Here is an 11,184-nt window from a genome sequence, read left to right on the forward strand (position 1 = left end):
AGCTACTATGTGCTAAATACTGTGCTAGGCCAAATAAGACATAGCCCCTGCCTTCCACGAGCATAGAATCCCATGTACTTCAATTCTTCAGTTCTCTTGTGGTTGTTAATACTGTTACTTTAGTCAGAAACTCCCATCTCTGTCTACATTCCTTCAAAAAGCATTTACTGAGTACCTACTAAGTACCAAACTGTGCTATATTCTGGAAATACAAAAAAATGAAAGAGACACAGTGTCTATCTTCTATTTCAGAGAATAGTAGGTGATGTGCAGGTATAGTGGAGGGACACCAACTATTTTGCCCTGTTGAGTTCAAGAAAGACTTTGCTGAGAAGATAATGATAGAACTGTGGACAAGTGCAGGAAATGGGGCTCAAGAAAGAACAAAAGTCAGATTGTTGAGGGCTCAATATACCACATTTCCTAGTTATATTAGACTCTACCTTGCTCAAGCAAGGAAGAATTGAGTATGAGGACACAGATGTCTTTCATAGAATCCAATGAAAAATTGAACAGCCAGGATTCAGGAAGGGCTGGATCTTAGCTCCAGGACCTCAGCCACAGAAGTTCACAAACCTTTTCTTCAAAGCTCTGGAATTAATGTGACTCAGCTCTCAACAGCCTGTTCTTGTGTCTCTCAGTTTAAATGCAAAAGAGAATCTTATTGGTCTAGCTTTGGTCAAGAGTGCATTCCAGGTCCAGCCAGCTATGACCCAGGCCAAGCTGGTCTGTCTCAAATGCCAAAATGCTCAGTCATAGAACAGAGATCCTAGACTTGGCAGATACCCTAAGAATTGTCTACTTTAGTTAGAAACATAATTACTCAGGATTGAGGGTAGAAAAGTCAAGGTCAATTGTATTAGTTAGTAATGCTTTTGGCTGCAAGTAACAAAAAAATGCTCCAATGGCTTAAACAAATGAAAATTAACTAGTCTGAAATACCAAGAACTCCAGCTATAGGTATTACTGGTATTAGTTCAGCAGCTCATCAGTCCTAAGACTGATATCTTTATGATTCTCTTAGTCTCTCGCTCATGGGCCTGTGATGTAGTTCCATTTATCACATACAAACTTGAGGCTTAAAAAGGAGAAAGAGTGATGCCAACTGTGTACCTTCTCATTTATCAGGAAAAGCCCAAAAGATTTCCCAGAACCTCCCAGGAGACTTCTGCTTAGTTGCCATTGTCAAATGTGGCTCATATGACCCTTCCTTACAGCAAGGGAAATCGGGAAAGCAGGAAACACAGTATCACAGTTGGCTTAGATCAACCATGATCTAGAACTAGCCACACAGACGGACTCTAAGGTGGCCCCCACTGATCCTGCCTTCTGTTTTTCACTCCTCTGTAATCCCTTCTCCTTGAGTGTAGGTGGGACCTGTGACTTGCTTCTAGCCAATGGAATGTGGCAAAGGTGATGGAATGTCACTTCTTTGATTATGTTACATTATGTACGATTCTATCTTGCTAAGACTCATTCTAGAAATTCTCTTTCCTTAGCTGGCTTTGAAGAAATGAGGCATGTTGGGAGACCCCCATGGGAAGGAGCTGAGGAGACAGCCTCTGGCAGCTGAGGCAGCAAGAAGTCAGGATTCTCAGTTCTGCAACCATAAGGAAATTAATTCTGCTAACTGCTTGACTGAATGTAAAAACATATTCTTCCCCTATCAAGTATCCAGGTAAGTACGCAGCCCACGTAACACTTTGACTCCAGCTCTGTGAGGCCCTAAACAAAGGACTTAGATAAGTGAAACCCAGACTCCTGATCTATAGGAACTGCAGGATAATAAATGTGTGTTGTTTTAATTTACAGTTTGTGGCAATTAGTTACACAGCAATAGATAACCAATATATGAAGAAAAAACTGGGAAATATATATGGTGAGGTAGCCAACAGTTTCTGCCATATTAATCAAGTTATATTTGATTTTATATTTTTTGTATATAAACCATTTTTTACCTTCTTCCATGTTTTATTACTCCTTAGGTCTAATCTCTAGGCCTGAAATGTAAATCCATGGAGCTTTAAGCTTCATGAATTCCATATTCTTCTACAATTTCATCAGAAATTTTTTTCCTGACTTTCTTGACATCGCACTGTTCTTGTTTCTGTCAACTTCTCCTCCAACTGTGGGTGTCCCGGAGGTTCACTCCTTGACCGGATGCTCTTCTCTTTAGCTACACGTGTTTAGTTCCCTTTTGATATCTCCTTGTTACTCTAAACGCAAATTGACTGAAACCATAACTCCTCTTCCAGCTCCCCTCTCAAGCTCCTTCCCTGTTAGTAGCAGTATAGTACTTATCTTTCAGAATCAAAATCTTGAAATCATCATTGATTCCACTTACTTTTAACCCCTATACAAATCTTGAAGCTCTTTCCTCATAAAGTCTCCAAAACGCACCCATTTCCACTGCTACCACCCTGTTTGAGGACTTCAGAACCTCTTGTGTATTTTATCTCAATTGCTTGTTAATTGATCTTCCTGCCTCTACTTCTCTGCGCTTCAACCAATAACACATACTGTCACATCCTCAGAGCTTACAGATATCCTCAGCTGCCTACAGTATTAAATCTAAGTAACACTGCTTTGTTTCAAATTTTTCTAAAATCCTACCTCCACCCATATTACCTTTATGGTCCTGCAATTCTCTGGGACTGGAAGCTTTAGTAAGTCTCCCTGGTCCCACCCCACACAGACTTATTCATATCACTGTCCTGGCCCAAGTCCTTTCAACTTTGGAAACTCAAAACCAACCATATCATCTCCAAATACCATTTCCCTTCCTTAACTACTTTACACTTATTGCCAGCATACGGTAGTGGACATTTGTAGTTACCATCCACTATCTAATTCCCTCTCCTCTTCCCAACAGCTCCTTACACACACACACACACACACACAGAGAGAGAGAGAGAGACAGACAGACAGAGAGACAGAGAGAGAGACAGAGAGACAGAGAGAGAGACTGAGAGAGAGAGAGAGAGAGAGAGAGAGAGAGAGAGAGAGAGAGATACTTCCTTTCCCTCTTGTGGGGATCCAGGAAGACTGTTTTCAGCCCTGGCACCAGGGGTAAAGCTGTGATCTTGGCTAAAGCAATTAGCCCATTGCACACTCCTCTACTCCCCCAAACACCATGTCAATTCAGTGTCATCTAAGCCAGTCCAATAAATAAATAGATAGATGATGATAGATGATAGATAGATAGATAGATAGATAGATAGATAGATAGATAGATAGATAGATAATAGATAGATAGATAGATGATAGATAGATAGATAGATAGATAGATAGATAGATAGATAGATAGATAGATAGATGATAGATAGATAGATAATAGATAGAATTGCTTAACAAATATTTGTTGACTAAGAATTTACCACATACAAGTTAGCACCAAATATGCTAGAATTTAGGACACTGACAGCTTTAGAACAATTAAGTGTCTAAAGGGGAAAAAACAATTTCTTCACTGAATGAAATATACAGTGAAATAAATGGTAAAATATACTATTTCCTCACCAATTGCTATGGGTTGAGTCATGTCCTCAAGAAACATATGCTGAAGACCTAACACCAGTACCTCAGAATATGACCTTAAATAAGGTCATACTAGAGTCCTATGGGCCAGTAATCTAATATGACTGTTGAGATAAGAGCACCCTATGGAAATGAATGCAGAGATTGGAGTCATGCAGCTGCGAGCTAAGGAGTGTAGGCCACACCTGTAATCTAAGAAGGGGCAAAGCAGGATTCCATCCAGAGTGTCAGAGAGAGCATGGCCCTGCTGGCACCTTGGATTTGGACTTCTAGCCTCCTGCAGCCATTATGGACATGAATGACCATAAGAACAGAAGCCACATATAAGGCAGAGCAGTGCAACAGAAAGAGCCTGGGTCTGTTGAGAGCTGTACCCAGCGATGTGCTGATAAATGCTAAACAAAAGGCTCTCTGTGGGGGCAACCCCCTGATTTGAAGTATTTGCCAATTTCTGTGATATAAATTCCCAACCATGGTCAATTTTGAGTTAGCAATGTGGCATCACTGGGAAGAGATGCTAACAGTCAGTTCTCACAACCTGGGACAGACCAGCCCCAGCACCCCCTGGCTGTACCAACCCTGGGCTGCCTGCCCCCAGGCTTCTGTTTCATCAGAGAAAAATTAACTTGTATTTTATGTAAGGCGCTATTATTTTAGGGTTTCTGTTGCATGCCGACAAACCTAATCCCATGGTAATTTTTTCCAGATTTCTCTCTCAACATTCAATGTTCTTTACTTGGACTTTTCTATGTGTTGGATGTGTCCAGATCTAAGCAGGATGGTGGATATATGGTACCAGGTTTTACTTCCCATTTCACTCCAGCCTCCTCTTGGGAAGATTACCTCCCTCCTTTTACAGCAGAATTAAGTAACCCTACAAAGCTCAGGAGGAAAGAGAAGGGTGACTGTGCCAAAGAAACAACAATCACCACCCTTCACACAGACTCCTGGCCAGGCACCTTCATGGGAGATATTTGGAAGCGATGCAACAAACTCTGGAGTGTGCGACATTAAACCCCCCTCTACAAAGCTGCCTCTGAAGGTTGGTGACATTCAAGACCCACAACAGACCAGAAGAGACTTCAGAACAGACAAACAGCAGCGCCACTGGAACACGGCATCCAGCTCTGAAGACGGAGCGGGGAGCACACCAGGCCGGCGCCTTTCCTTAGGTTTGAGCGGCACAGATTCGCTCTGCCTGGGTCTGCACAGGGGCTGGCCAGCACCGTCCGGGTGGCCCGGGAAACAGCACCCTTCTCCACAACAGGAATTTGTCCCAGGAGCACTGGCTCCTCTGTTACAAAACAGCTGATGTGCCTACCTGAGCCCGGAACCCACCAAGAGCACCAACGATCCCGGGGCACACAGGGCAGTCTCATCCGCTGCTTCCACTCCCTCATTCCAGCCTCTCTTGCAACAAAACACACAAGAGACGCCCTCTACTGCCCTGGGGATGAGCTGTTTTTGAGCCATAGCCTTGATTACATGGGACCCACCTGGACCCCCTCATCGAATCCCCTCCTGCAGGTGCGTCAGGTCCTGGAAGGGATCAAGTCATTAAATAATCAGCTGGATTTCCTCCAGGGGCACCTTCTGCAAGGTTGTTACATTCGTAACGTAGGAATCGTGGGCACAAGAAATAAGCGCAGCTGTTGAGTGTAGAGTATCCACCACATCTGAGATCCTGCAGGAAGTGTTTACAGACATTTCCTCAGGTAATCTTCCTAAGAAACCAATGAGGTGGCCAGTATTATTACTAGCACTTCACAAATGAGGAAACTGAGAGTTGTGGGGTCCCAGCCAGGTCACCAGCTGGTGGGAGTGAAATTGGTATTTGCATCCAGGCTGATGCCAGGCTTCTTGGAAAGGGACCTCTGGATGGCACCCTGCTCCCTCGTGGAGCAATGCGGGGGCAGAGAGGCAGGTGGGCATGTCCTGGACTGGGCAAGCCCAGGAGGCACTGTGCCACAGTGCTTTTAGAGGCCCAGAAAAATAGTTTAAATTTCTTAAAATCAGAACAAAAACATGAATACATAATAATGAATCCATCCTGAGTTACATTTGTCTTTAGACCAAGATAATCAGAAAATGTGATTTTTAATTTTTTTTAATTAAAAAGGGGACCCATGAAGGCAAAAATACAAAGGATCCATGAAAATTATCATGTGGCCCAGATGAAGGTAATAGAAGTAGATGGCATTGCTGTGGCACCAACCAGACGGGGAGAAGGTCAGAACGTCCTCTCACAATTAGGCACCTGTAGTTAGAGAAAGTGAGTTCCCAGTTCATGTCTGAAGGGTTATGTGTTGTCAAGGGTTTGAGCTATAGAATATTCAGGGATATTTGGGGATGAATGCTAAACATGTTAATGAATAATCCCCCATCTATTCTGTCTCCCCTTACAGCCTACTCAGATACAAGAAATGAGTAAATCAGTCACCTTTGCACGATATCTAACACGGTAAAGCCCTGACATTGGATCTGTTTTTGTTATTTTCCTAAAATACCTATGGGATAGGCATCTGGTGATGTCCCTTTTCCCACAAGTGCCCCCACAGTACAGGGGTTTATGCTGACTCTGGACTCAGATGTGGCAGATGGTTCTGAGAATGGGAACAGCACTGCCTCGACTCCACTGCTTAACTCTTGGCTTTGCTCCCGAGAATCAACTTCCCACGTGGGGTGGACCCTCCATCAAGTGCCCTGCTCTGTTCCAAGGGTGGGCACAGGACTCCAGCTGGACAATTAGGGTGCTCCCTCCTTGAATTCTCATTTTGAGCCAATGACATGAGGCCTAAAGTCAGCTGAGTTCATTTATCTCATCAGTGGAGCCCTGAAGAGACTGTCCCTGAATTCCCACTTGCCAGAGCTGTGGCTTCTGCTTTTCATTTTCTTTTCAATATTGAGCTAACTCGTATGTTTTAACTAATTTTTTCTTTTTTTTAATTAGCTAGCGTCAGTGCCTGGTGCTTATAAAGGATTCTGGCTTATCGGTACCTTCCAGATATCTGAAGGTGGCACAGATCAACCTGTGGGACGCTATGCAGTGAGAGCAGTGAATTCATAAACATCGTTTACTGACATGTAAGCCTGTTAACTCATGCACTCAACTGAGAAAGACACCTTGTTGTTGATTAAAAATAGAAGTCAAAGCATGATGAACAGTGTAGGACTAATCTAACCTGCTCCTTTAGACTCATAATCATTTAAAAATACTGACTGCATCATGCTGAGGTGGGGAGCTGAGAGAAGTATTCGACTCCGCAGTCCTCATGCCATGCAATGTGCCCCTTCTCAATGAATGGCATTATGTAGAAAGTAGCAAATTTTAGAAAGTTTTGAATTAAGATTTAGTACTTGTTATGGGTTGAATTGTGTTCCCCCAGAAAAAGGTGGTATGTTTAAGTCCTAACCCCTTGACCAAGGAATTTAACCGTATTTGAACGTAGAGTTGTTGCAGATGTAACTAGTTAAGATAATATCATACTTGGGTAGGGTGGGCTCTTAATCCAATATGACAGGTGTCCTTTTAAGAAGACAGGAGGTGGAAACAGACACACACAAGGAGAACACCATGTGATGATCAAGGCAGAGACTGGAGTGATGTAGCTACAAGAAACGCCAGATTGCCAGCAAACCACCACAAGCTCAGAAGTGTCAAGGAAGGCTTCCCCTACAGGTTTCCGAGGGAGCATGGCCCTGCTACCTTGATTTTGGACTTGCAGCCTCCAGAACTATCAGAGGATGTGTTTCTGTGGTTTTAAGGTTAGAGTTCATTTGTGATACTTTGCTATGCCACCCTAAGAAACTAATATAGTACCCCCACCCCCATACTTTCAAAAGGACATTGTTTCAATTGTAGAAACTTTGGTAAAATAAGTCCAGCAGGCAAACATGTACATATACACCATGTTTTATGAGAAAAGTCACACCTCCAGCCTCAAACCACTTGCATAACAGTGTCTCTTTCTAGATCTCTTGCCTCTGCTTTCTTGTCCTTCCATCAGCACCATCCCATATCTACCAGGGCTGGACGTGACCCGAGGGGTGCGATCTCTGCTCTTTGGACTTCCTTTCCCTTCAGGAGGTCCTACCCTGGTTCGTGGAAGATCAAACCACAGGCCAGAGACTGGCCCTCTGCCACTGACCCAACATACTTTCTAGCAACAACATCCTTCTCATTTTTCGACTTCTCTTTTCATCCAGTACTCAAATTCTGTTTCCTGCATGTTTGCGGCATTCAACCTAAAAAGATTGGTTCAGTAAGTGACAGTAACATCACTAGAGCCCTCACGTCAAGCGAGGGAGCTCAGTTTCCACTTACCTGCATGCTCCTGAGCTCCCAGGCTTTGCCATCACTCCTATTAGTGGGCAGAGTTTCTTTCCAGCCCTGGCCAGGAGCTGGAACTTCTCCCACCTGCTGGACAGGTTAACTGCAAGGTTTTCCTACTAAAGGTCATTCATCAAGAAAACACTATCATATTTCCTCTAAGGAAATTTTATGGCTGGATAAACCAAAAACTACATTTCTTTTTAGAAAACTCAGTGAGGTTTCAAAACCTTCTAAATTCAACAAATATGTTAAGAATCTGCAGTGTACAGGCTTTGCTGTGTGCCCTGACTGGAGGTGATAAAAAAGTGAAACAACTTATCAACAAGGAGACTTCAAAACAGGACTAAGGAATGCACATAAGAACTATGATGTAAGACAAACACATGTGCTAAGAGACGCAGCTGAAGCTGTATCCAGGTACAAGTATCTTCATAAGGCTCGTCTTCCATTACACTGTGGACCAACTCACCAGCCTACTTACCAAGACTCCCAGCTCGCTCATCAAGACTAGCTCGAAGGTTCTCACTACACTGTGCCCACAAAGCCCTGTGCCCTAAGCTTTTGCATCATACGCTCTGCCCAGTCTCGAGACCTGCTTTAAACTCACCCAGCCCAGGCCTCAAAACCTGACTCTCCCCTTCTGAGACATGACTAAGACTCTTTCAAAGTGGTGTCCTCCCTCACTACAGTAAACATAAACTTCGCTCTGCTTAATCAGCAGGTTGTTCAGGGGGGTCTTTTGGGGAGGCAACAGTGGACACCCCTTTCTCCTGGTAAGGGCCCTATTATCTGAGAGAAATTTATTCCATGGGGCTGAGCTGGAGCTCCCCCAAACCCCCACCATAGTGATGGCCTCATTGTTAAGTAGAATGATGCCCAGTGCTTAGCATGACCAATGTCATCTTACGAAGAAAGCTGACAGTTCACTGTAGCAGGGGTGGCCTGGTATCACTGAGAAGAATATCCTTGCATAGGTAAGTGGGTCCATTAACTTGCTCACTGCTCTGGATTATACAACTCTTAACAAGCACATTCCACAAGGCTACAAACCACTTGACTCTATGGAACAAGCCCCATCCCCTTTTGGGTACAGAGATCTACTTTCTTGCTGCCCCCCAAGACGATACTTTTGTCTATAAGTTCCCTTAATAAACTTGATGTAGTTCTGGAGTCGCCAGCCCCTCTCTTCGGTCGTGTCTCAACCCTGGGAAATTTTCCCAGCACTTATGGACTCATGACTTGAGCTGGTCCAATCAAAGTCTTAATAAAGAGTTTGGTACTTGGGATGGGATGTTGCAAATTATCTAAAGCTGAAATAGGGAATCAGCTAAGTCAAGGTGAGGGGTAGGATACGCAGGACTCCCCATCCCTGGCCTCACGTAGGGCACAAGGCAACGATTACATTGCTGTATCTTGGGACTCAGACCCTTTGAGCCAGTTCCTTGGGAGAAGTGGTAGAAACATATCCGGGTCTTAGAATTTGTTAACTACCTCTTAATGGTTTCAGTGAGGTATTTTAAGAAAGGCTTAAGGAGACTGGCAAACTTGCCCATTTGAAGGTGTAAAAGAAACAGCTGTAGGCTTTGGTAATAACAGCTCACGTTCTTGCACACCATGTGCCAGGTGCCATTCTGAATGCTTTACACGGATGTTCTCATTCAATCTCTACAATCATCCCATGGAGTGGATACTGTTGTTATATCTATTTTGCAGGAAAAGTAACTGAGGCCAAGGAAGATGCAGTAACTGACCAAGGCTAGAAACTGGCAGAGCTGAAAAGCAAGCTCAGCCAGTCCTACTGTGGAGTCCATACTTTTAATCCTTCACTGGCAGCCAGGCAACTGCAAAGGGTTGGATAACACATGCCTTGCAGAACTGCAAGAGCCAGTCTCTGCTTCAAACAAGATGCATGAACAGAGATTTGGGACAATATAGTAGGACTGGGCCCTTGGAGGAGGCAAAGAAATAGGGTTGAATTTCATCCCCAAACTCATCCTGCACACAGAAACAGTCATTTATACTCAAGTAGTATTCCCTAGGACGTAGTCTTGGGCAAGGGGAGATCCCTATTGTCTAAGGTTTTTCTTTTTGAATTTTATTTTTCAATTACATTTGACATTCAATATTATCTTATAATAGTTTCAGGTGTACTGTTCCAGGTTTTTCCAAAGCTGAGGAGGAGCCTGGAGCCTCTAAGCTGAGGGTGAAGGATATGAGTGAGAAACCTGTGGCCAAGAGACAGAAATCACAAAGATGGGCTCCAAGTTCAAGGACCTGGCCTCCATGAGATCTGGGCCTGTGGCCCACAGAGTTGCCAGATATCAGACCTATCAGCATCTAACTGGCTTTTTAAAAGGTTTTTATTGCCAAGGAAATGTTCACAGCCCACAAAAGGGACCTAGAATTCCCCAGCCTTCACAGAAATCCTCCAGCTTCCTCCACACACCTCCCATGACCATGCCAACAGGAAGAGGACTGCCCATCCCTTCAGGCACGACCACGGGCATCCCGCTGCAAAGCAGGGCCAAGGGCTCCCAGGCTGGTTGACCAGAAACCCACTCCACCACCAGGGCAGGGAGCCCCTGCTAGCTAGCCCCTACCTGCAGGAAAAAGCATACAATTTGAATCAGTGACTGCTATGTGCAATTTTCCCTTCACCCTCTTTCCAAATGGCAGTTTGTGACCTGCAGTACCTGTTTCTTCAGCTGCGATGTTGGGCAATATTCATATTTACCACATGGTATTGTTGTGAGGATTAAGAAAGTTATATAAAAATGCTTAGAGCCCGGCCGGGCGTGGCTTGGCAGTTGAGCATCGACCTAGAATCCAAGAGATCGTGGTTTGATTCCCAGTCAGGGCACATGCTCGATCCCCGGTGCCCCCACTGGGGCATGCAGGAGGCAGCTGATCAATGATTCTCTCATCATCATTTCTCTCTCTCTCCCTTCCTCTCTCTGAAATCAATAAAGAAATATATATTTAAAAATGCTTAGATCTCCTGTCACAGAGTAAGTGCTCAATTAGCGTTGAGGTGGTTTTGTTGTGTCCTGGGTGTGTAGGAAATAAATTTTTCATTAACTTATAGGTTGTAAAAACAGAGTTAGGAGGGCTGGACGTGCCCTGACAACCCCGGACTTGAGACTCAGTGAACTGTGATGTCCCCTTTCGATGCCATAGCTGGATATGATTTTTGCTTGTCTTCCCTGGGGAAAAGGCAGGTAAGTCTTTGGTTTTTTTATGGGGTGGTAGAATTCAATTTGGATCGTTCTTAAAAACGTCTGTGTAAGAGGGGCATGTGTGTGCAGGAGTGCTCC

This window comes from Miniopterus schreibersii, assembly GCF_964146895.1.
Source record: "Miniopterus schreibersii genome assembly, chromosome: 2".
NCBI classification, from domain to species: domain Eukaryota; kingdom Metazoa; phylum Chordata; class Mammalia; order Chiroptera; family Miniopteridae; genus Miniopterus; species Miniopterus schreibersii.